The sequence below is a fragment of the Bombina bombina genome, chromosome 3 (genome assembly GCF_027579735.1).
Source record: "Bombina bombina isolate aBomBom1 chromosome 3, aBomBom1.pri, whole genome shotgun sequence".
NCBI classification, from domain to species: Eukaryota; Metazoa; Chordata; class Amphibia; order Anura; family Bombinatoridae; genus Bombina; species Bombina bombina.
The window spans coordinates 1,126,275,008-1,126,298,485 of NC_069501.1; the positions used below are offsets into that span (position 1 = coordinate 1,126,275,008).

Below are 23,478 nucleotides of genomic sequence, written 5' to 3' on the forward strand. Positions count from 1 at the left end.
GTCTTGTTAGAAATATGGCTAGTCATACCTTAAGCAGAAAAGACTGCTAACTGTTTCCCCCAACTGAAGTTACTTCATCTCAACAGTCCTCTGTGGAAACAGCAATCGATTTTAGTTACTGTGCTAAAATCATCTTCCTCTTACAAACAGAAATCTTCATCCTTTTCTGTTTCAGAGTAAATAGTACATACCAGCACTATTTTAAAATAAACACTTGATAGAAGAATAAAACTACATTTAAACACCAAAAAACTCTTAACCATCTCCGTGGAGATGTTGCCTGTGCAACGGCAAAGAGAATGACTGGGGTGGGCGGAGCCTAGGAGGGATCATGTGACCAGCTTTGCTGGGACTCTTTGCCATTTCCTGTTGGGGAAGAGAATATCCCACAAGTAAGGATGACGCCGTGGACCGGACACACCAATGTTGGAGAAAGTTCTGTATTTTCTTGCAAGGCTTGGCTAGATATGTTTTAAAATCAGGCCGTTTGCAAAGCAGGGAACAGCTGAGAAAAGTTCTGTATTTTCTTGCAAGGCTTGGCTAGATATGTTTTAAAATCAGGCCGTTTGCAAAGCAGGGGAACAGCTGAGAAAAGTTCTGTATTTTCTTGCAAGGCTTGGCTAGATATGTTTTAAAATCAGGCTGTTTGCAAAGCAGGGGAACAGCTGAGAAAAGTTCTGTATTTTCTTGCAAGGCTTGGCTAGATATGTTTTAAAATCAGGCTGTTTGCAAAGCAGGGGAACAGCTGAGAAAAGTTCTGTATTTTCTTGCAAGGCTTGGCTAGATATGTTTTAAAATCAGGCTGTTTGCAAAGCAGGGGAACAGCTGAGAAAAGTTCTGTATTTTCTTGCAAGGCTTGGCTAGATATGTGTTAAAATCAGGCTGTTTGCAAAGCAGGGGAACAGCTGAGAAAAGTTCTGTATTTTCTTGCAACGCTTGGCTAGATATGTTTTAAAATCAGGTTGTTTGCAAAGCAGGGGAACAGCTGAGAAAAGTTCTGTATTTTCTTGCAAGGCTTGGCTAGATATGTTTTAAAATCAGGCTGAAGGAGAGAGATAAATTAGCGTCAGATTGGCTTGCAAACATTTAAAGGAATGGGGAGGGAATATCTATGAACATTTGAGCTAGGGTCATACAACCAAAAACACAGGGAAAGTTAAAATTACAGAGATAACACAGAGCTATTCATGTAGGGGAATAAAACCATTAAAGTACAAAAAAAAGATATATGGCCTATAGCTGGTTAAACTAACTTTTAACATAATGGTAATAAAATATGCATTTTAAATTATAAAAAGAAAACAAGAATAGCCACTACATATAGCAATACACACATTAGAAAATAACAGGGTAGGTTAAATATAATGATATTACTATCTTCCAGGAACTACCTGTTTGCAAAGCAGGGGAACAGCTGAGAAAAGTTCTGTATTTTCTTGCAAGGCTTGGCTAGATATGTTTTAAAATCAGGCTGTTTGCAAAGCAGGGGAACAGCTGAGAAAAGTTCTGTATTTTCTTGCAAGGCTTGGCTAGATATGTTTTAAAATCAGGCCGTTTGCAAAGCAGGGGAACAGCTGAGAAAAGTTCTGTATTTTCTTGCAAGGCTTGGCTAGATATGTTTTAAAATCAGGCTGTTTGCAAAGCAGGGGAACAGCTGAGAAAAGTTCTGTATTTTCTTGCAAGGCTTGGCTAGATATGTTTTAAAATCAGGCTGTTTGCAAAGCAGGGGAACAGCTGAGAAAAGTTCTGTATTTTCTTGCAAGGCTTGGCTAGATATGTTTTAAAATCAGGCCGTTTGCAAAGCAGGGGAACAGCTGAGAAAAGTTCTGTATTTTCTTGCAAGGCTTGGCTAGATATGTTTTAAAATCAGGCCGTTTGCAAAGCAGGGAACAGCTGAGAAAAGTTCTGTATTTTCTTGCAAGGCTTGGCTAGATATGTTTTAAAATCAGGCCGTTTGCAAAGCAGGGGAACAGCTGAGAAAAGTTCTGTATTTTCTTGCAAGGCTTGGCTAGATATGTTTTAAAATCAGGCCGTTTGCAAAGCAGGGGAACAGCTGAGAAAAGTTCTGTATTTTCTTGCAAGGCTTGGCTAGATATGTTTTAAAATCAGGCCGTTTGCAAAGCAGGGGAACAGCTGAGAAAAGTTCTGTATTTTCTTGCAAGGCTTGGCTAGATATGTTTTAAAATCAGGCTGTTTGCAAAGCAGGGGAACAGTTGAGAAAAGTTCTGTATTTTCTTGCAAGGCTTGGCTAGATATGTTTTAAAATCAGGCTGTTTGCAAAGCAGGGGAACAGCTGAGAAAAGTTCTGTATTTTCTTGCAAGGCTTGGCTAGATATGTTTTAAAATCAGGCTGTTTGCAAAGCAGGGGAACAGCTGAGAAAAGTTCTGTATTTTCTTGCAAGGCTTGGCTAGATATGTTTTAAAATCAGGCTGTTTGCAAAGCAGGGGAACAGCTGAGAAAAGTTCTGTATTTTCTTGCAAGGCTTGGCTAGATATGTTTTAAAATCAGGCTGTTTGCAAAGCAGGGGAACAGCTGAGAAAAGTTCTGTATTTTCTTGCAAGGCTTGGCTAGATTTGTTTTAAAATCAGGCTGTTTGCAAAGCAGGGGAACAGCTGAGAAAAGTTCTGTATTTTCTTGCAAGGCTTGGCTAGATATGTTTTAAAATCAGGCTGTTTGCAAAGCAGGGGAACAGCTGAGAAAAGTTCTGTATTTTCTTGCAAGGCTTGGCTAGATATGTTTTAAAATCAGGCTGTTTGCAAAGCAGGGGAACAGCTGAGAAAAGTTCTGTATTTTCTTGCAAGGCTTGGCTAGATATGTGTTAAAATCAGGCTGTTTGCAAAGCAGGGGAACAGCTGAGAAAAGTTCTGTATTTTCTTGCAAGGCTTGGCTAGATATGTTTTAAAATCAGGTTGTTTGCAAAGCAGGGGAACAGCTGAGAAAAGTTCTGTATTTTCTTGCAAGGCTTGGCTAGATATGTTTTAAAAATCAGGCTGAAGGAGAGAGATAAATTAGCGTCAGATTGGCTTGCAAACATTTAAAGGAATGGGGAGGGAATATCTATGAACATTTGAGCTAGGGTCATACAACCAAAAACACAGGGAAAGTTAAAATTACAGAGATAACACAGAGCTATTCATGTAGGGGAATAAAACCATTAAAGTACAAAAAAAGATATATGGCCTATAGCTGGTTAAACTAACTTTTAACATAATGGTAATAAAATATGCATTTTAAATTATAAAAAGAAAACAAGAATAGCCACTACATATAGCAATACACACATTAGAAAATAACAGGGTAGGTTAAATATAATGATATTACTATCATCCAGGAACTACCTGTTTGCAAAGCAGGGGAACAGCTGAGAAAAGTTCTGTATTTTCTTGCAAGGCTTGGCTAGATATGTTTTAAAATCAGGCTGTTTGCAAAGCAGGGGAACAGCTGAGAAAAGTTCTGTATTTTCTTGCAAGGCTTGGCTAGATATGTTTTAAAATCAGGCCGTTTGCAAAGCAGGGGAACAGCTGAGAAAAGTTCTGTATTTTCTTGCAAGGCTTGGCTAGATATGTTTTAAAATCAGGCTGTTTGCAAAGCAGGGGAACAGCTGAGAAAAGTTCTGTATTTTCTTGCAAGGCTTGGCTAGATATGTTTTAAAATCAGGCTGTTTGCAAAGCAGGGGAACAGCTGAGAAAAGTTCTGTATTTTCTTGCAAGGCTTGGCTAGATATGTTTTAAAATCAGGCCGTTTGCAAAGCAGGGGAACAGCTGAGAAAAGTTCTGTATTTTCTTGCAAGGCTTGGCTAGATATGTTTTAAAATCAGGCCGTTTGCAAAGCAGGGAACAGCTGAGAAAAGTTCTGTATTTTCTTGCAAGGCTTGGCTAGATATGTTTTAAAATCAGGCCGTTTGCAAAGCAGGGGAACAGCTGAGAAAAGTTCTGTATTTTCTTGCAAGGCTTGGCTAGATATGTTTTAAAATCAGGCCGTTTGCAAAGCAGGGGAACAGCTGAGAAAAGTTCTGTATTTTCTTGCAAGGCTTGGCTAGATATGTTTTAAAATCAGGCCGTTTGCAAAGCAGGGGAACAGCTGAGAAAAGTTCTGTATTTTCTTGCAAGGCTTGGCTAGATATGTTTTAAAATCAGGCCTGTTTGCAAAGCAGGGGAACAGCTGAGAAAAGTTCTGTATTTTCTTGCAAGGCTTGGCTAGATATGTTTTAAAATCAGGCCGTTTGCAAAGCAGGGGAACAGCTGAGAAAAGTTCTGTATTTTCTTGCAAGGCTTGGCTAGATATGTTTTAAAATCAGGCCTGTTTGCAAAGCAGGGGAACAGCTGAGAAAAGTTCTGTATTTTCTTGCAAGGCTTGGCTAGATATGTTTTAAAATCAGGCTGTTTGCAAAGCAGGGGAACAGCTGAGAAAAGTTCTGTATTTTCTTGCAAGGCTTGGCTAGATATGTTTTAAAATCAGGCTGTTTGCAAAGCAGGGGAACAGCTGAGAAAAGTTCTGTATTTTCTTGCAAGGCTTGGCTAGATTTGTTTTAAAATCAGGCTGTTTGCAAAGCAGGGGAACAGCTGAGAAAAGTTCTGTATTTTCTTGCAAGGCTTGGCTAGATATGGTTTAAAATCAGGCTGTTTGCAAAGCAGGGGAACAGCTGAGAAAAGTTCTGAAGAGAAAAGATGAAGAGACCGCTCTAGTGGAATGAGCCGTGATCCTCTGAGGAGGCTTATGTCCCCCTGTCTCGTACGCCAAACGGATCAAGCTCCTCAGCCAAAAAGACAAAGTAGTAGCAGAAGCCCTCCAACCCCTGTGCTTCCCTGAATACACGACAAAAAGATGTAGATTGTCTGAAGTCCTTTGTAGCCTGAAGATAGAACTTCAGGGCATGGACCACATCTAGATTATGAAGTAACCGCTCCTTCGAAGAAGGGTTAGGGCACAGAGAAGGAACAACTATTTCCTGATTGATGTTACGATTGGACACCACCTTGGGAAGAAATCCCAAGCCGGTGCGAATAACAGCCTTATCCGAATGAAAAACCAGATAAGGTGGCCGATGTTGCAAGGCTGCCAGTTCAGATACTCTGCGAGCCGATGCAATGGCCAACAGGAAAATAACATTCCAGGACAGAACCTTAAAGTCAAGGGAATGCATATGCGCAAACGGGACCTGTTGCAAAACAGGACAAAGTTCAAGCTCCATGGGGGAGCAGACTGCCTAAAGACAGGCCTGATTCGAGACAAAGCCTGAAAAAAGGATTGAATGTCAGGGAGCTCAGCGAGTCTCCTGTGTAACAAAACAGATAGATAATGCAGAAATCTGTCCCTTTAAGGAACTAGGGGCAAGTCCCTTCTCTAAACCTTCTTGAAGAAAGGACAGAATTCTGGAAACCCTCATCTTGTGCCAAGGTTATCCATGTTTCTCACACCAGGTCAAGTAAGCCCTCCACACCTTATGGTAGATGCGCTGAGTGACTGGCTTCCTTGCCTGAACTAGTGTGTCAATCACATTTTCAGAAAATCCCCTCTTGGCTAGGACTAAGTGTTTAATCTCCACGCAGTCAGCCTCAGAAAATCGAGATTCTGTTGGAAAGGACCCTGTTCCAACAGATCCCTGAGACAGGGTAACCTCCACGGCGGAGAGGATGACATCCCCACCAGATCTGCAAACCACGTCCTCCGAGGCCACGAAGGAGCAATCAGAATGGACGACGCTCTCTCCTGCTTTATGCGTGCCACTATACGAGGTAGAAGTGGTAAGGAAGGAAAAATGTATGCTAGATTGAACCCCCAAGGCACCGCTAACGCATCTATCAGTTCTGCCTGTGGGTCCCTCGACCTCGAGTCTGGACGCCATGAGATCTATCTCCGGCGTCCCTCATCTGAGACAAATCTCACCAAACACCTCGGGGTGAAGAGACCATTTCCCGGGTGGAATGTTTGCTTGCTGAGAAAGTCAGCTTCCCAGTTGTCTACACCCGGAGTGTTGATCGCCGAAAGCAGGCAGGTGTGGGCCTCCGCCCATTCCAGTACCCGAGAAATCTCCCTCATTGCAAGGGAGCTCCTCGTACCCCCCTGATGGTTGATGTAAGCCACCGAGGTAATGTTGTCTGTCCCCCAGGTGGGGCCACGCCTTCAGAGCATTGTAGATCACTCGAAGTTCCAGGATATTTATTGGTAAACGGGACTCCAACCGAGACCATTTCCCTGTGCCAGTCAGGCACCCCAAACAGCTCCCCATCACGCCAGACTCATATCCGTGGTCACAATCTCCCAGGACGGTCTCAAGAAGGATGTCCCCAGTTGTTCTGGACGGATCCACCAAGAGAGGGAGGTCCGAGCCCGTACATCCATGGATATCAGCTGTGAGAGACCTGAATGATCGCTGTTCCACTGCCTCAACATGCATAACTGAAGAGGCCTGAGGTAAAACCTGGCAAATGGAATGATGTATATGCAGGAGACCATGAGCCCGATCACCTCCATACATTGGGCCACCGAGGGCCTCTGTGAGGATCGAAGGGGCAGACAAAAGGACGCAAGCTTCCTGCGTCTCTGATCCGTGAGAAAAATCTTTATGGACATCGAGTCTATGACCGTGCCAGAAACTCCACCCTGGTGCTGGGTACCAGGGAGCTCTTTCCTGAGTTTATCTTCCAACCATGAGATTTAAGTAACAGGAGCAGAGACCGTGAATGGTCCACTGCCTGACTGAAGGACGGCGCCTGAACCAGGATGTCATCTAAATAGGGCACCACCGCAATGCCCCTCAATCTGGCTACAGCAAGCAGGACCCCAAGAACCTTCGTGAAAACTCTTGGGCCGTCGCCAGACCGAAAGGAAGGGCCACAAACTGGAAGTGCTGGTCCAGGAATGCAAATCTTAGGAACTTGAAGTGGTCCCTGTGAATTGGAACTTGAAGGTAGGCATTCTTGAAGTCTATTGTGGTCATGAACTGCCCCTCTTGAACTAGGGGAAAAATGGACCTGATAGTTTCCATTTTGAACGATGGAATAGACCAAAACTTGTTTAAACACTTCAGATCCAAAATTAAGCGGAACATGCCCTTCTTTTTTGGAACAGCAAACAGATTTGAATAATATGTGCAAGAAAGAAGATGGCAATAGCACTACACAAATACATTATGAATGTGCTATAGACAGCGACACATTAAACTTGTGATATTCTAATCAGCATATAAAGGTTGTGAAATACAGTAAATATTGAAAAGACTTGCCCCAAATTTGTGGAGCTAAATAATTCCCAACAAACTCTAGGAGAGGGTCAGAGCCACCACCAGATTTCTCACAATTGTAGCTACATTTGGAATGCAATACTGTGGTCACAAGTGAATGGCAATTTAGTATTACGTTATTACCCTAACAGTTGTCTACCACAATCAAGAAGTGAGCACATGTGTTGATACAGTGTTATATTCATACGCACATCGTGCTATATATAGTTGTATAGAACCAAATAAAGACTACGTATAAGAGCAGTCAACTCCTACTGCTTCTCACTTTGATCTGTATGACGAGTATCCTTTTTAACCTATTTACCCTAAGTTGTCACAAAAGTTACAATTTCAAATAAATATAGCCTCAAGTGGGCACAGTAACTTCCAAAACGTTGTGAATGCTTAGTATACAGTGATACACAAAAACATGTGATACTCAAATTAGTATAATGAGGGTGTGATACATAATCCCTTTATACATTACCAACTGTTATCCAACTGCATGATATATAAAAGTGTAGTGAGTATTATCAGGGGAAAATTTGTCCATCTCTGAAGGCCCTTCTGCACCTTGTCAATTAACCATTACCAGCATATTCTGTTTAAGCAGTATATAAGCCTATAATAATCAGGCACACTATGTAATATAATCATATGTGATATCTGTGCCATATTTACAGATAATTGGAATACTTTACCCCTTATAGTATATATCTATATGAATAATACAAAGGTGATTACACAGTGGAAACAAAAGACCCACACAATCACCATTTAGTCCACTGTTATTGAGGAATCATAAGAATAACTACCAGTGTATACTATTAACCTTAAAACATCCTATATAGTGGAACTTTTTGTACTACACCCACAGCTATCTGTGCCCTATCAGCAGTAACTTTAATGCCTATTCGAGTCCCTGTGTGATTTTTAAACCACATTCACTCACACATTGATTTTATGCAATTTTGGAAATAATAAAAGTTAGGTTTTAATATATGAATTCAACTTTTTGTTTTTTTCGTTCAGTATGATGTCCTTTATTTAAAGGGTGTTAGAAGTGCTATACAAGTGCTTCCTTTTGAGATTTTGACTAAATTTGAGATTTGAATAATACCCTAGACCCCTTTCTGCAAGGGGTACTGGTACAATAACACCTAGAGAGGAAAGATCCCTCACGCATCCTAGAAAGGCCACTTTCTTTTCCAGCCTTGATGACAGGTTTGACACGAGGAATCTGCCCCAGGGAGGGAAGGATTTTAATCCTATATTGTAACTCTGGGAGACAACCTCCAGAACTCAAGGGTCCTGAACATCCTTCAACCAGGCTTCGGAGAATAGAGAAAACCTGCCCCCTACTCGGTTTGTAGACCTATCGGGGGCCGCCCCTTCATGCCAACTTGGTCTCTGCAGGCTTCTTGTTCTGTTTGGACTTGTTCCAAGACTGAGCAGGCTTCCAAGTTCCCTTGGACTGGTCCGCTTTTGCGGCGGGCTGCTGGCGCTGGGCCTTATCTGCACGAAAGGGACGAAAAGTAGATCCTTTCGGTTTAGCTTTCTTATCTTGGGGTAGGAAGGCACCCTTGCCCCCCATAACCGTGGAAATGATCGAGTCCAGGCCTGGACTGAACAGAATCTTTCCTTGAAAAGGCAAGGACAGCAACCTCAATTTAGAGGTCATGTCCGCCGAACAAGATTTTAGCCACAAGGCCCTATGCGCTAAAACCGAAAACCCAGACACCTAAGCATTCAGGCGAATAATTAGCATATTGGCGTCGCAAATGAAAGAATTGGCTACCTTCAAAGCCTTAATAGTTTCCTGCACCATTTCGAAAGAGGGTTCACCCTCAATCATTTCACTCAGGGAATCACACCAATATGACGCAGCTCCAGCAACCTTGGCTACGGCTGCTACCGGCTGAAAAACAAACCCTGTGTGCTGAAACATCTTTCTCAGTATGTTCTTCAACTTTTTATCCATGGGCGCTTTGAATGACAAACTATCCTCTAGGGGAATAGTTGTTCACTTAGCGAGCGTGGAGATGGCCCCACAGCTCCAATTGAGCCTCCGGAACGGGGAAAAGTTTCTTAAAGGATGAGGAAGGGGAAAAGGAAGAACCTAATCAAGCCCATTTGTTCTTGATAATGTTAACCATCTTTATAGGAACCGGGAAGGTTTGGGGTGCCACCCTGTCCTCATAAACCTTATCTAGCTTAGGGATAGAAGGCTCCTCCAGAAGCTTCGGCTCCAGAATGCGCAAACTCTGCATCTTAAACCTATAGCCACTCCGCAGGAGCATCCGACGAAGACAAGTCCTGAGTCGGGCCGCTCTGAAAGGCCCTACGCTTGCGCTAAGCAGAACGTGGTAAGGCGTGGATCACTTTAGAAACCGCCGTCTGCAGTTGATCCACAAAATATGGCAGCCAACATATCTCTCCCGAAGGAGCAACAGTCAGACCCCGGGGGAACTGCATGTGCGATAGGGGACTCAACTCAGGAACGCACCTCACGGGACGGAGAACCCTCAGAGGTGGACGGCTCAATAGTACTAGACATTCTTTTAGTCTTCGATGTCTCGACCCTCTCAAGGCATGTGTAACATAATTGGGCAGGCTGGTCTACCGGAACCTCACAATAAACACAGGTATGAGACTTTGTCTGAATCCTCCATAGCTTGCGCTTTTATTAGAATAAAAGAGAAACTAACAGGCACCTTTATAACCGCAAATGGCCGGGGCACTCACCACCTCCTATGAACGGGACTACAGAAACCGCTTAGTCTCCTCCGTCGCAGATCAGACCAGAAGTGAAGAGCCCCACCCGCTCACACTGGTAGCTCGCAGGACTGCCCCTGCCTAAAGAAGAAAACACTCCAAAAAAGGACTGCGCAAAAACTCCCGGAAAGAACCTGAAAGTTCCACACATTGCCAGAGCCTCATCCCGCACAGCGCAGCAATGATACAATAAACAATATCATGTATAAACCTCCCCTTTTCTATAATCCCCTACCAGGAATATTAACCCGTGATTCTGTAAAGATAAAAAAAGGCGCCACACTGTGACCCTGTCTTTTATGTTAATATGGTGTATAAAATGATCTTACCAGAATCCACGCCATGGAACAGGAACACGACCCTTCAAGTGTGACATGTCATAGCAGCGCTCCTGACATGGACTTAAGAGAAGAAAGCAGTCTGCGAAACTCGTCAACTCTGATTGCTGTAAGAGCTGTTAATATGAGTCGGGATGGTTTCACAAAAGAGACTCTCCTGCATCTCCGGACTCTAACTTTCACCCAAGCCCTCACTGAGAAGCCTTATAGGGCTACTTAAAACTCCTGTCCCATTGCGAAGAGTAATACCCATTAGATGGAAATAATTTTTTGGGGGTTCCATATCCCTTTAACATTTTGATAGGGAATTATATTTTTCCACCCCACTCAAAGTGAACATTATCAATTCTATTTGCTGAAACTAAAATGTGCAGCATATATTGTACCAACATAAGAATGAGCCATTTGCAAAGCAGAAAAACATAATTTATGTAAGAACTTACCTGATAAATTAATTTCTTTCATATTAGCAAGAGTCCATGAGCTAGTGACGTATGGGATATACATTCCTACCAGGAGGGGCAAAGTTTCCCAAACCTAAAAATGCCTACAAATACACCCCTCACCACACCCACAAATCAGTGTAACGAATAGCCAAGAAGTGGGGTGATAAGAAAAAAGTGCGAAAGCATAAAAAATAAGGAATTGGAATAATTGTGCTTTATACAAAAAAATCATAACCTCCACAAAAAAGGGTGGGCCTCATGGACTCTTGCTAATATGAAAGAAATGAATTTATCAGGTAAGTTCTTACATAAATTATGTTTTCTTTCATGTAATTAGCAAGAGTCCATGAGCTAGTGACATATGGGATAATGACTACCCAAGATGTGGATCTTTCCACGCAAGAGTCACTAGAGAGGGAGGGATAAAATAAAGACAGCCAATTCCGCTGAAAAAATAATCCACACCCAAAATAAAGTTTAAATTTTATAATGAAAAAAACTGAAAACATAAGCAGAAGATTCAAACTGAAACAGCTGCCTGAAGTACTTTTCTATTAAAAACAGCTTCAGAAGAAGAAAACACATCAAAATGGTAGAATTTAGTAAAAGTATGCAAAGAAGACCAAGTTGCTGCTTTGCAAATCTGATCAACCGAAGCTTCATTCCTAAACGCCCAGGAAGTAGAAACTGACCTAGTAGAATGAGCTGTAATCCTTTGAGGCGGAGTTTTACCCGACTCAACATAAGCATGATGAATTTAAGATTTCAACCAAGATGCCAAAGAAATGGCAGAAGCCTTCTGACCTTTCCTAGAACCGGAAAAGATAACAAATAGATTAGAAGTCTTTCGGAAATGCTTAGTAGCTTCAACATAATATTTCAAAGCTCTAACTACATCCAAAGAATGCAATGATTTCTCCTTAGAATTCTTAGGATTAGGACATAATGAAGGAACCACAATTTCTCTACTAATGTTGTTGGAATTCACAACCTTAGGTAAAAATTCAAAAGAAGTTCGCAACACCGTTATCCTGATGAAAAATCAGAAAAGGAGACTCACAAGAAAGAGCAGATAATTCAGAAACTCTTCTGGCAGAAGAGATGGCCAAAAGGAACAAAACTTTCCAAGAAAGTAATTTAATGTCCAATGAATGCATAGGTTCAAACGGAGGAGCTTGAAGAGCCCCCAGAACCAAATTCAAACTCCAAGGAGGAGAAATTGACTTAATGACAGGTTTTATACAAACCAAAGCTTGTACAAAACAATGAATATCAGGAAGATTAGCAATCTTTCTGTGAAAAAGAACAGAAAGAGCAGAGATTTGTCCTTTCAAGGAACTTGCAGACAAACCATTATCCAAACCATCCTGAAGAAACTGTAAAATTCTCGGAATTCTAAAAGAATGCCAGGAAAAATGATGAGAAAGACACCAAGAAATATAAGTCTTCCAGACTCTATAATATATCTCCCTAGATACAGATTTACGAGCCTGTAACATAGTATTAATCACAGAGTCAGAGAAACCTCTTTGACTAAGAATCAAGCGTTCAATCTCCATACCTTTAAATTTAAGGATTTGAGATCCTGATAGAAAAAAGGACCTTGCGACAGAAGGTCTGGTCTTAACGGAAGAGTCCACGGTTGGCAAGAGGCCATCCGGACAAGATCCGCATACCAAAACCTGTGAGGCCATGCTGGAGCTACCAGCAGAACAAACGAGCATTCCTTCAGAATATTGGAGATCACTCTTGGAAGAAGAACTAGAGGCAGAAAGATATAAGCAGGATGATACTTCCAAGGAAGTGACAATGCATCCACTGCTTCCGCTTGAGGATCCCTGGATCTGGACAGATACCTGGGAAGTTTCTTGTTTAGATGAGAGGCCATCAGATCTATTTCTGGAAGTCCCCACATTTGGACAATCTGAAGAAATACCTCTGGGTGAAGAGACCATTCGCCCGGATGCAACGTTTGGCGACTGAGATAATCCGCTTCCCAATTGTCTATACCTGGGATATGAACCGCAGAGATTAGACAGGAGCTGGATTCCGCCCAAACCAGAATTCGAGATACTTCTTTCATAGCCAGAGGGCTGTGAGTCCCTCCTTGATGATTGATGTATGCCACAGATGTGACATTGTCTGTCTGAAAACAAATGAACGATTCTCTCTTCAGAAGAGGCCAAAACTGAAGAGCTCTGAAAATTGCACGGAGTTCCAAAATATTGATCTGTAATCTCACCTCCTGAGATTCCCAAACCCCTTGTGCCATCAGAGACCCCCACACAGCTCCCCAACCTGTAAGACTTGCATCTGTTGAAATTACAGTCCAGGTCGGAAGAACAAAAGAAGCCCCCTGAACTAAACGATGGTGATCTGTCCACCACGTCAGAGAGTGTCGTACAATCGGTTTTAAAGATATTAATTGAGATATCTTTGTGTAATCCCTGCACCACTGGTTCAGCATACAGAGCTGAAGAGGTTGCATGTGAAAACGAGCAAAGGGGATCGCGTCCGATGCAGCAGTCATAAGACCTAGAATTTCCATGCATAAGGCTACCGAAGGGAATGATTGTGACTGAAGGTTTAGACAAGCTGATATCAATTTTAGACGTCTCTTGTCTGTCAAAGATAGAGTCATGGACACTGAATCTATCTGGAAACCCAAAAAGGTTACCCTTGTCTGAGGAATCAATGAACTTTTTAGTAAATTGATCCTCCAACCATGATCTTGAAGAAACAACACAAGTCGATTCGTATGAGATTCTGCTAAATGTGAAGACTGAGCAAGTACCAAGATATCGTCCAAATAAGGAAATACCACAATACCCTGTTCTCTGATTACAGACAGAAGGGCACGGAGAACCTTTGTAAAAATTCTTGGAGCTGTTGCTAGGCCAAATGGCAGAGCCACAAACTGGTAATGCTTGTCTAGGAACGAGAATCTCAGAAACTGATAGTGATCTGGATGAATCGGAATATGCAGATATGCATCCTGTAAATCTATTGTAGACATATAATGCCCTTGCTGAACAAAAGGCAGGATAGTCCTTACAGTTACCATTTTGAATGTTGGTATCCTTACATAACGATTCAATATTTTTAGATCCAGAACTGGTCTGAAGGAATTCTCCTTCTTTGGTACAATGAAGAGATTTGAATAAAACCCCATCCCCTGTTCCAGAACTGGAACTGGCATAATTACTCCAGCCAACTCTAGATCTGAAACACATTTCAGAAATGCTTGAGCCTTCGCTGGATTTACTGGGACACGGGAAAGAAAAAAATCTCTTTGCAGGAGGCCTTATCTTGAAGCCAATTCTGTACCCTTCTGAAACAATATTCTGAATCCAAAGATTGTGAACGGAATTGATCCAAATTCCTTTGAAAAAACGTAATCTGCCCCCTACCAGCTGAGCTGGAATGAGGGCCGCACCTTCATGTGGACTTAAGAGCTGGCTTTGATTTTCTAAAAGGCTTGGATTTATTCCAGACTGGAGATGGTTTCCAAACTGATACCGCTCCTGAGGATGAAGGATCAGGCTTTTGTTCCTTGTTGTGACGAAAGGAACGAAAACGATTATTAGACCTAAATTTACCTTTAGATTTTTTATCCTGTGGTAAAAAAGTTCCTTTCCCTCCAGTAACAGTTGAGATAATAGAATCCAACTGAGAACCAAATAATTTATTACCCAGGAAAGAAAGGGAAAGCAGAGTAGACTTAGAAGACATATCAGCATTCCAAGTTTTAAGCCATAAAGCTCTTCTAGCTAAAATAGCTAGAGACATATACCTGACATCAACTCTAATGATATCAAAGATGGCATCACAAATATAATTATTAGCATGTTGAAGAAGAATAATAATGCTATGAGAATTATGATCTGTTACTTGTTGCGCTAAAGCTTCCAACCAAAAAGTTGAAGCTGCAGCAACATCCGCCAAAGATATAGCAGGTCTAAGAAGATTACCTGAACACAAGTAAGCTTTTCTTAGAAAGGATTCAATTTTCCTATCCAAAGGATCCTTAAAGGAAGTACCATCTGCCGTAGGAATGGTAGTACGCTTAGCAAGAGTAGAGACAGCCCCATCAACCTTAGGGATTTTGTCCCAAAATTCTAATCTGTCAGATGGCACAGGATATAATTGCTTAAAACGTTTAGAAGGAGTAAATTAATTACCCAAATTATTACATTCCCTGGAAATTACTTCAGAAATAGCACCAGGAACAGGAAAAACTTCTGGAATAACTACAGGAGATTTAAAAACCTTATCTAAACGTTTAGATTTAGTATCAAGAGGACCAGAATCCTCAATTTCTAATGCAATTAGGACTTCTTAAAGTAAAGAAAGAATAAATTCCATTTTAAATAAATATGAAGATTTATCAGCATCAACCTCTGAGACAGAATCCTCTGAACCAGAAGAGCCATTATCAGAATCAGAATGATGATGTTCATTTAAAAATTCATCTGAAAAATGAGAAGTTTTAAAAGACTTTTTACGTTTACTAGAAGGAGGAATAACAGACATAGCCTTCTTAATGGATTTAGAAACAAAATCTCTTATGTTATCAGGAACACTGAGTATTAGATGTTGATGGAACAGCAACAGGTAATGTAACTTTACTAAAGGAAATATTATCTGCATTAACAAGTTTGTCATGACATTCAATACAAACAACAGCTGGAGGAACAGCTACCAAAAGTTTACAGCAGATACACTTAGCTTTGGTAGCTCCAGCACCAGGCAGCGATTTTCCAGAAGTATCTTCTGACTCAGCTTCAACATGGGACATCTTGCAATATGTAATAGAAAAAACAACATATAAAGCAAAATTGATCAAATTCCTTAAATGACAGTTTCAGGAATGGGAAAAAATGCCAGTGAACAAGCTTCTAGCAACCAGAAGCAATAAAAAATGAGACTTAAATAATGTGGAGACAAAAGTGACGCCCATATTTTTTTAGCGCCAAATAAGACGCCCACATTATTTGGCGCCTAAATGCTTTTGGCGCCAAAAATGACGCCACATCCGGAACGCCGACATTTTTGGCGCAAAAGAACGTCAAAAATGACGCAACTTCCGGCGACACGTATGACGCCGGAAACAGAAAATTTTTTTTGCGCCAAAAAAGTCTGCGCCAAGAATGACACAATAAAATGAAGCATTTTCAGCCCCCGCGAGCCTAACAGCCCACAGGGAAAGTCAAATTTTAAGGTAAGAAAAAAATTGTTTTATTCAAATGCATTATCCCAAATATAAAACTGACCGTCTGAAAATAAGGAATGTTGAACATCCTGAGTCAAGGCAAATAAATGTTTGAATACATATATTTAGAACTTTATAAAAAAGTGCCCAATCATAGCTTAGAGTGTCACAGAAAATAAGACTTACTTACCCCAGGACACTCGTCTACATGTTGTAGAAAGCCAAACCAGTACTGAAACGAAAATCAGCAGAGGTAATGGGATATATATATAAGAGTATATCGTCGATCTGAAAAGGGTGGTAAGAGATGAATCTCTACGACCGATAACAGAGAACCTATGTAATTGACCCCGTAGAAGGAGATCATTGAATTCAAATAGGCAATACTCTCCTCACATCCCTCTGACATTCACTGCACGCTGAGAGGAAAACCGGGCTCCAACCTGCTGCGGAGCGCATATCAACGTAGAATCTAGCACAAACTTACTTCACCACCTCCATAGGAGGCACAGTTTGTAAAACTGATTTGTGGGTGTGGTGAGGGGTGTATTTGTAGGCATTTTGAGGTTTTGGAAACTTTGCCCCTCCTGGTAGGAATGTATATCCCATACGTCACTAGCTCATGGACTCTTGCTAATTACATGAAAGAAAAGCACTCTATGCAAAAAAAAAAAAAAGTAGTAATGAAAGTGTGAAGCACAAGGCGCAGTAAGAGCCGCACAATCTTTACTGGTGGCACTGGTATGGAAATCTGTAAACAGGCTAACTTTAGGAGATCTGTTACTGCAGGACTCAAGGGCTGTGTTAAATGAGCTTTGATTTAGTATTGTTGGCAGCCCAGGGTGCACTATTTGCCTTCCAGATGACGATAGTTGAAGTTGAGTGGAAGTCTCCTTGCTATTTTCTGGGGGGCAAGACTGAATGGGAGGCATTAAATCATTGCCCACATCTGTTCAGTGCTTTGTTATTTGTATGGAAATCCTAGTAATCAGGTTTCCGACCTGGCCTTATGGTTTTGACCCTGGCTTCTTTTTTGGCTTCTGTGCGCTGATATATTGGTGGAAGACCCAAGGAACTGTATTCTGGCTTATGATATTGAAACAACCTTTTGTTGTGATGATCGGCTTCTCATTGCCTACTTGGTATTGACCCCTGGCTTGTTAAATGGCTATTCTTCTGGCATTTCTACATTTACCTGTAGATGCTACAGCTTTCTCAAAGTTGTTTCCTGTCAGACCCTGCTTGAAGCCTGCAATGCATCTCCTGCTGAGGTGGTTCAAGTCAAATTGTCTTACAGGAGGGCATATTACGGACCGTGGGTTGCATATCCATATGCAAAAAATCTAATTAAAGAAAAAAAAAATTATGCTTACCTGATAATTTCATTTCCATCGTGGGGAGGAGAGTCCCCTGTTTCATTCATCACTTGTGGGAAATAAGAACCTGGCCACCAGGAGGAGGCAAAGACACCCCAGCCAAAGGTTAAATACCTCCCCCACTTCCCTCATTCCCCAGTCATTCTGCCAAGGGAACAAGGAACAGTAGGAGAAATATCAGGATATAAATGGTGCCAGAATAACAAAAAATAAATGTGGGTCCGCCCACCGGAGAACGGGTGGGTGCAGTGGACTCTCCTCCCCACAGTGGAAATGAAATTATCAGGTAAGCATAATTTATGTTTTCCCATCTAAAGGGGAGGAGAGTCCACTGCTTCATTCATCACTTGTGGGAATACCCAAGCTCTAGAGGACACTGAATGAAGAAAACGAGAGGGTAAAGGAGGCGGACCCTATACTGAGGGCACCACAGACTGCAGAACCTCTCTCCCAAAAGCTGCTTCTGCCAAAGCAAAAACATAAAAATTTGTAAAATTTTGCGAAAGTATGTAAGGATGACCAGGTAGCCGCCTTACAAATCTGCTCCATAGAGGCCTCATTCTTAAAGGACCAAGAAGAGGCTACAGCTCTAGTCGAGTGAGCTGTAATCCTCTAAGGAGTCTTGTGTCCCGCTGTCTCATAAGCCAGACGAATCATACTCCTCAACCAAAAGGATAGAGAAGTTGCAGAGGCCCCTCTGCCCCCTGTGCCTTCCAGATATACAATGAATAAGGACGACATCTGTCTGAACTCCTTCGTGGCTTGAAGATAAAACTTCAAGGCCCGAACCACATCCAGATTATGAAGTAACCTCTCCTTTGAAGAGAATGGATTAGGACACAAGGAAGGAAACTATTTCCTGGTTAATGTTAACACCACCTTGGGAAGAAATCCCAAACCGGTTCACAGAACGGCTTTGCCAGCATGAAAAACCAAGTAAGGAGGCCCAAATTGTAAGGCCGCCAACTCAGAGACTCTGCATGCAGAAGCAATAGCCAATAACAAGACTTTCAATGTCCAGAGCATGCATAGGCTCAACGGAGCCCTCTGCAAGACCTTAAGCACCAAATTTAAGCTCCAGGGAGGAGCTGGATTCCTGAAAACCGGTCTAATCCTAACCAGAGCCTGGACAAAGGACTGAATATCAGGAAGCTCCGCGAGCTTCTTGTGCAACAGTACGGATAAAACCGAGATCTGTCCCTTTAGGGAAATGGCGGCAAGACCCTTATCCAAACCATCCTGGAGAAAGGCCAAAATCCTGGATACCTTGACCTTGTGCCAAGGGTATCCTCGTTCCTCAAACCAGGACAAGTAGGTCCTCCACACCTTGTGGTAGATGCGTCTAGTGACCGGTTTCCTGGCCTGGATGAGTGTGTCGATCACTCTCTCTGAAAAACCTCTCTTGGCTAAGAGTAGGCCAGAGCTTTCCAAAATTTTCATGTTGGCGACACATTTTTTAAATCTACATCATTTTGTGACACAGTAATTCAGTTGCACTAGCAAACAGGACGTTAAACTAACTTGTTTTAAGAGATATGGACACATACATGAATAATATAATAACAAAATGTATTTCCAAGTAACAATATGTAAGTATGTGCAAGAATTAAAAAAAAGTTTAATAACACCAATAACTACTTACCATTTTAATGGGATGTATGAAGTGGATGGGATGAACATAGTTTCTGAATATTTGGTGGAATATTAGATAAAGACACTCACATTTCATCATCAAGCATTTTTAAGCTTCCACGTCCTATCCATATATCAAAAGCAGGAGCAGCAATGCACTACTGGGAGCTAGCTGCTGACTGGTAGCTGCACATGCATGCCTTTTGTCATTGGCTCACCCAGTATGTTCAGCTAGCTTCCAGGAGTGCATTACTGCCTTCAACAAAGGATACCAAAGAGAATGAAGCAAAATTAATAACAATTAAATTGGAAAGTTGCTTTAAAATTATATATTCTATCTGAATCATGAAATAAAAATATTAGGGTTCATGTCCCTTTAAAATGGAATGCAGCTTTAAATAAACCATCATCTTCAAATAAGCTTAAACTGTTAATGTGGCATTCCCTGTTAGACACAAGTTGTATTTCCTGTATAGCTATTGCTATTGGCAGTGTGTATGAATGTATTATGCCGTCGAAGCAGCCGTTCTTGTGATTTAAGGATGTCCGCTTCTTACTTATGTCAGTTGTATGTGTTAAAGAAGAAGCAATGTCTTCTTCCACTCAAGTCAATGTCAGAGCATGATAAATGCACCACATTATTCAAAGGTACAATTAAACAAATTTTTCTTATGTTCTGTCCTGTGGTTGCCCATATTTCCCTCTCCACAAGGGGTGCAAGCAAACAAATCTCGCCAAAACTCCAAAAGCCAGAAGAGCAATTGAATGAATCCCTTCACTAGATTACAAAGAATTTGTGATAGGAAGAAGGGAGACAGTTACTTAAAGGGACAGTCTAGTCCAAAAAAAAAAAACTTTCATGATTCAGATAGGGCATGTAATTTTAAACAATTTTCCAATTTACTTTTATCACCAATTTTGCTTTGTTCTCTTGGTATTCTTAGTTGAAAGCTTAACCTAGGAGGTTCATATGCTAATTTTTTAGACTTTGAAGGCCGCCTCTTAAGAATGCATTTTAACAGGTTTTTCACCACTAGAGGGTGTTAGTTCATGTTTTTCATATAGATAACACTGTGCTCATGCACGTGAAGTTACCTGGGAGCCATCACTGATTGGCTAAACTGCAAGTCTGTCAAAAGAACTGAAATAAAGGGGCAGTTTGCAGAGGCTTAGATACAAGATAATCACAGAGGTAAAATATATATAAATATAACTGAATTGGTTCTGCAAAACTGGGGAATGGGTAAAAAAAGGGATTAGCTTTCTTTTTAAACAATAACAATTCTGGTGTAGACTGTCCCTTTAATAAAGTCTTTGTGATTATTCAATAATACCATACCAATAGATTTAAACATTGTGTACTGTTCTCTAAAGTAAAGGATAATCATAAGAAAAAGGAATGGAAATGGAATTCACAACAGAATTCTTTAAGATTGTACCGTCTGACTCTGAGAAGCTTTCTTAGAATTTTAAATTAAATTGTAAGCCTTTTTAGTTATCAAACAGCTCCCAGTGCTCCCACATAATTATTAACATACATAGAGTAAAAATGCAAAATTCATAATCTTAGCTTTGCTGCGCTTAAAGGGACAGTCAAGTTAAAAAAAAACTTTCATGATTTAAATAGGGCATGTAATTTTAAACAACTTCCCAATTTACTTTTATCACCAATTATGCTTTGTTCTCTTGTGATTCTTAGTTGAAAGCTAAACCTAGGAGGGTCATATGCTAATTTCTTACACCTTGAAGATTGCCTCCAATCTGAATGCATTGTGACCACTAGAGGGCATTAGTTCATGTGTTTCATATAGATAGCATTGAGCTCATGCACGTGAGGTGACCTAGGACTGAGCACTGATTTGCTAAAATGCAAGTCTGTCAAAAGAACTGAAATAAGGGGGCAGTCAGCAGAAGCTTAGATACAAGGTAATTACAGAGGTAAAATATCTATTATTATAACTGTGTTGGTTATGCAAAACTGGGGAAAGGGTAATAAAGGGATTATCTTTCTTTTTAAACAACAAAAAAAGGAAATTTATGCTTACCTGATAAATTGATTTCTTCTACGATACGACGAGTCCACGGATTCATCCTTTACTTGTGGGATATTATCCTCCTGCTAACAGGAAGTGGCAAAGAGCACCACAGCAGAGCTGTATATATAGCTCCTCCCTTCTCTCCATCCCCAGTCATTTGACCGAAGGTATAGGAAGAGAAAAGAAAAGCTAAAAGGTGCAGAGGTGACTGAAGTTTTGAAAAATATAATCTGTCTAAAATGACAGGGAGGGCCGTGGACTAGTCTTATCGTAGAAGAAATCAATTTATCAGGTAAGCATAAATTTCCTTTTCTTCTACTAGATACGAGTCCACGGATTCATCCTTTACTTGTGGGATACAATACCAAAGCAACAGGACACAGATGAACGGGAGGGACAAGACAGATACCTAAACAGAAGGCACCACTGCTTGAAGAACTTTTCTCCCAAAAATAGCCTCAGAAGAAGCAAAAGTATCAAATTTGTAAAATTTGGAAAAAGTATGAAGGGAGGACCAAGTCGCAGTCTTACAAATCTGTTCAACAGAAGCATCGTTTTTAAAAGCCCATGTGGAAGCCACAGCTCTAGTAGAATGAGCCGTAACCTTTTTAGGGGGCTGCTGTCCAGCAGTCTCATATGCCAGGCGGCTGATGCTTTTCAGCCAAAAAGAAAGGGAGGTAGCCGTAGCTTTTTGACCCCTACATCTTCCGGAATAAACAACAAATAGAGAAGATGTTTGACGGAAATCCTTGGTCGCTTGTAAGTAAAACTTCAAAGCCCAAACCACGTCCAAGTTATGTAAGAGACGTTCAAAGACACAAGGAAGGAACCACAATTTCCTGATTAATATTCTTATTACAAACAACTTTAGGAAGAAAACCAGGTTTAGTACGCAAAACCACCTTATCCGAATGGAATATAAGATAAGGTGATTCACATTGCAATGCAGAAAGCTCAGAAACGGACCTTGAATGAGAAGGTCCTGTCTCAATGGTAGTCTCCACGGAGGCAGAGAGGACATGTCCACTAGATCTGCATACCAAGTCCTGCGTGGCCATGCAGGCGCTATCAGGATTACTGAAGCTCTCTCCTGTTTGATTCTTGCAATCAGACGGGGAAGGAGAGGAAATGGCGGAAACACATAAGCCAGGCTGAAAGACCAAGGTACTGCTAGAGCATCTATCAGTACAGCTTGGGGATCCCTTGACCTGGACCCGTAACAAGGAAGTTTGGCATTCTGATGAGATGCCATCAGATCCAATTCCGATGTGCCCCATTGACGGATCAATGATGCGAACACCTCTGGATGAAGTTCCCATTCCCCCGGATGAAAAATGTCTGTCGACTTAGAAAATCCGCTTCCCAGTTCTCCATTCCTGGGATATAGATTGCTGATAGATGGCAAGAGTGAGCATCCGCCCATTGGATTATCTTTGAAACCTCTATCATCGCTAGAGAACTGCTTGTTCCCCCTTGATGATTGACATACCCTTAAAAGGAATAGCTAACAGCTTAGATTTTGATGACACATCAGCAGACCAAGACTTGAGCCATAATGCTCTATGAACTAAGATGGCAAAGCCTGCATTTTTCACCGCTAATTTAGCCATTTGAAAAGCGGCATCTGTAATAAAAGAATTAGAGAGCTTGAGAGCCTTAATTCTATCCAAAATATCATCTAATGGGGTCTCAACCTTAAGAGACTCCTCTAGAGCCTCAAACCAAAAAGCTGCTGCAGTAGTAACAAGAACAATGCAAGCTATTGGTTGTAGAAGAAAACCCTGATGAATAAACAGTTTCTTTAGAAGACCCTCTAATTTTTTATCCATAGTATCTTTGAAAGCACAACTGTCCTCAATAGGTATAGTTGTACGCTTAGCTAGGGTAGAGATGGCTCCCTCCACCTTAGGGACCGTCTGCCAAGAGTCCCGAATAGTGTCAGATATGGGAAACATCTTCTTAAAATTAGGAGGGGGAGAGAACAGAATGCCTGGTCTATCCCATTCCTTAGTAACAATGTCCGAAATTCTTTTAGGGACAGGAAAAAACAGAATTTATATTTACCTGATAAATTACTTTCTCCAACGGTGTGTCCGGTCCACGGCGTCATCCTTACTTGTGGGATATTCTCTTCCCCAACAGGAAATGGCAAAGAGCCCAGCAAAGCTGGTCACATGATCCCTCCTAGGCTCCGCCTACCCCAGTCATTCGACCGACGTTAAGGAGGAATATTTGCATAGGAGAAACCATATGATACCGTGGTGACTGTAGTTAAAGAAAATAAATTATCAGACCTGATTAAAAAACCAGGGCGGGCCGTGGACCGGACACACCGTTGGAGAAAGTAATTTATCAGGTAAACATAAATTCTGTTTTCTCCAACATAGGTGTGTCCGGTCCACGGCGTCATCCTTACTTGTGGGAACCAATACCAAAGCTT

General features: G+C 41.3%; 1 protein-coding gene across 2 annotated transcripts in view; it reads right to left on the reverse strand.

The window, feature by feature from the left end:
* The window catches only part of WASF3 (WASP family member 3), a 269,443-nt gene that overhangs the window by 177,383 nt on the left and 68,582 nt on the right, over positions 1-23,478 (reverse strand). The window lies entirely within an intron of this gene.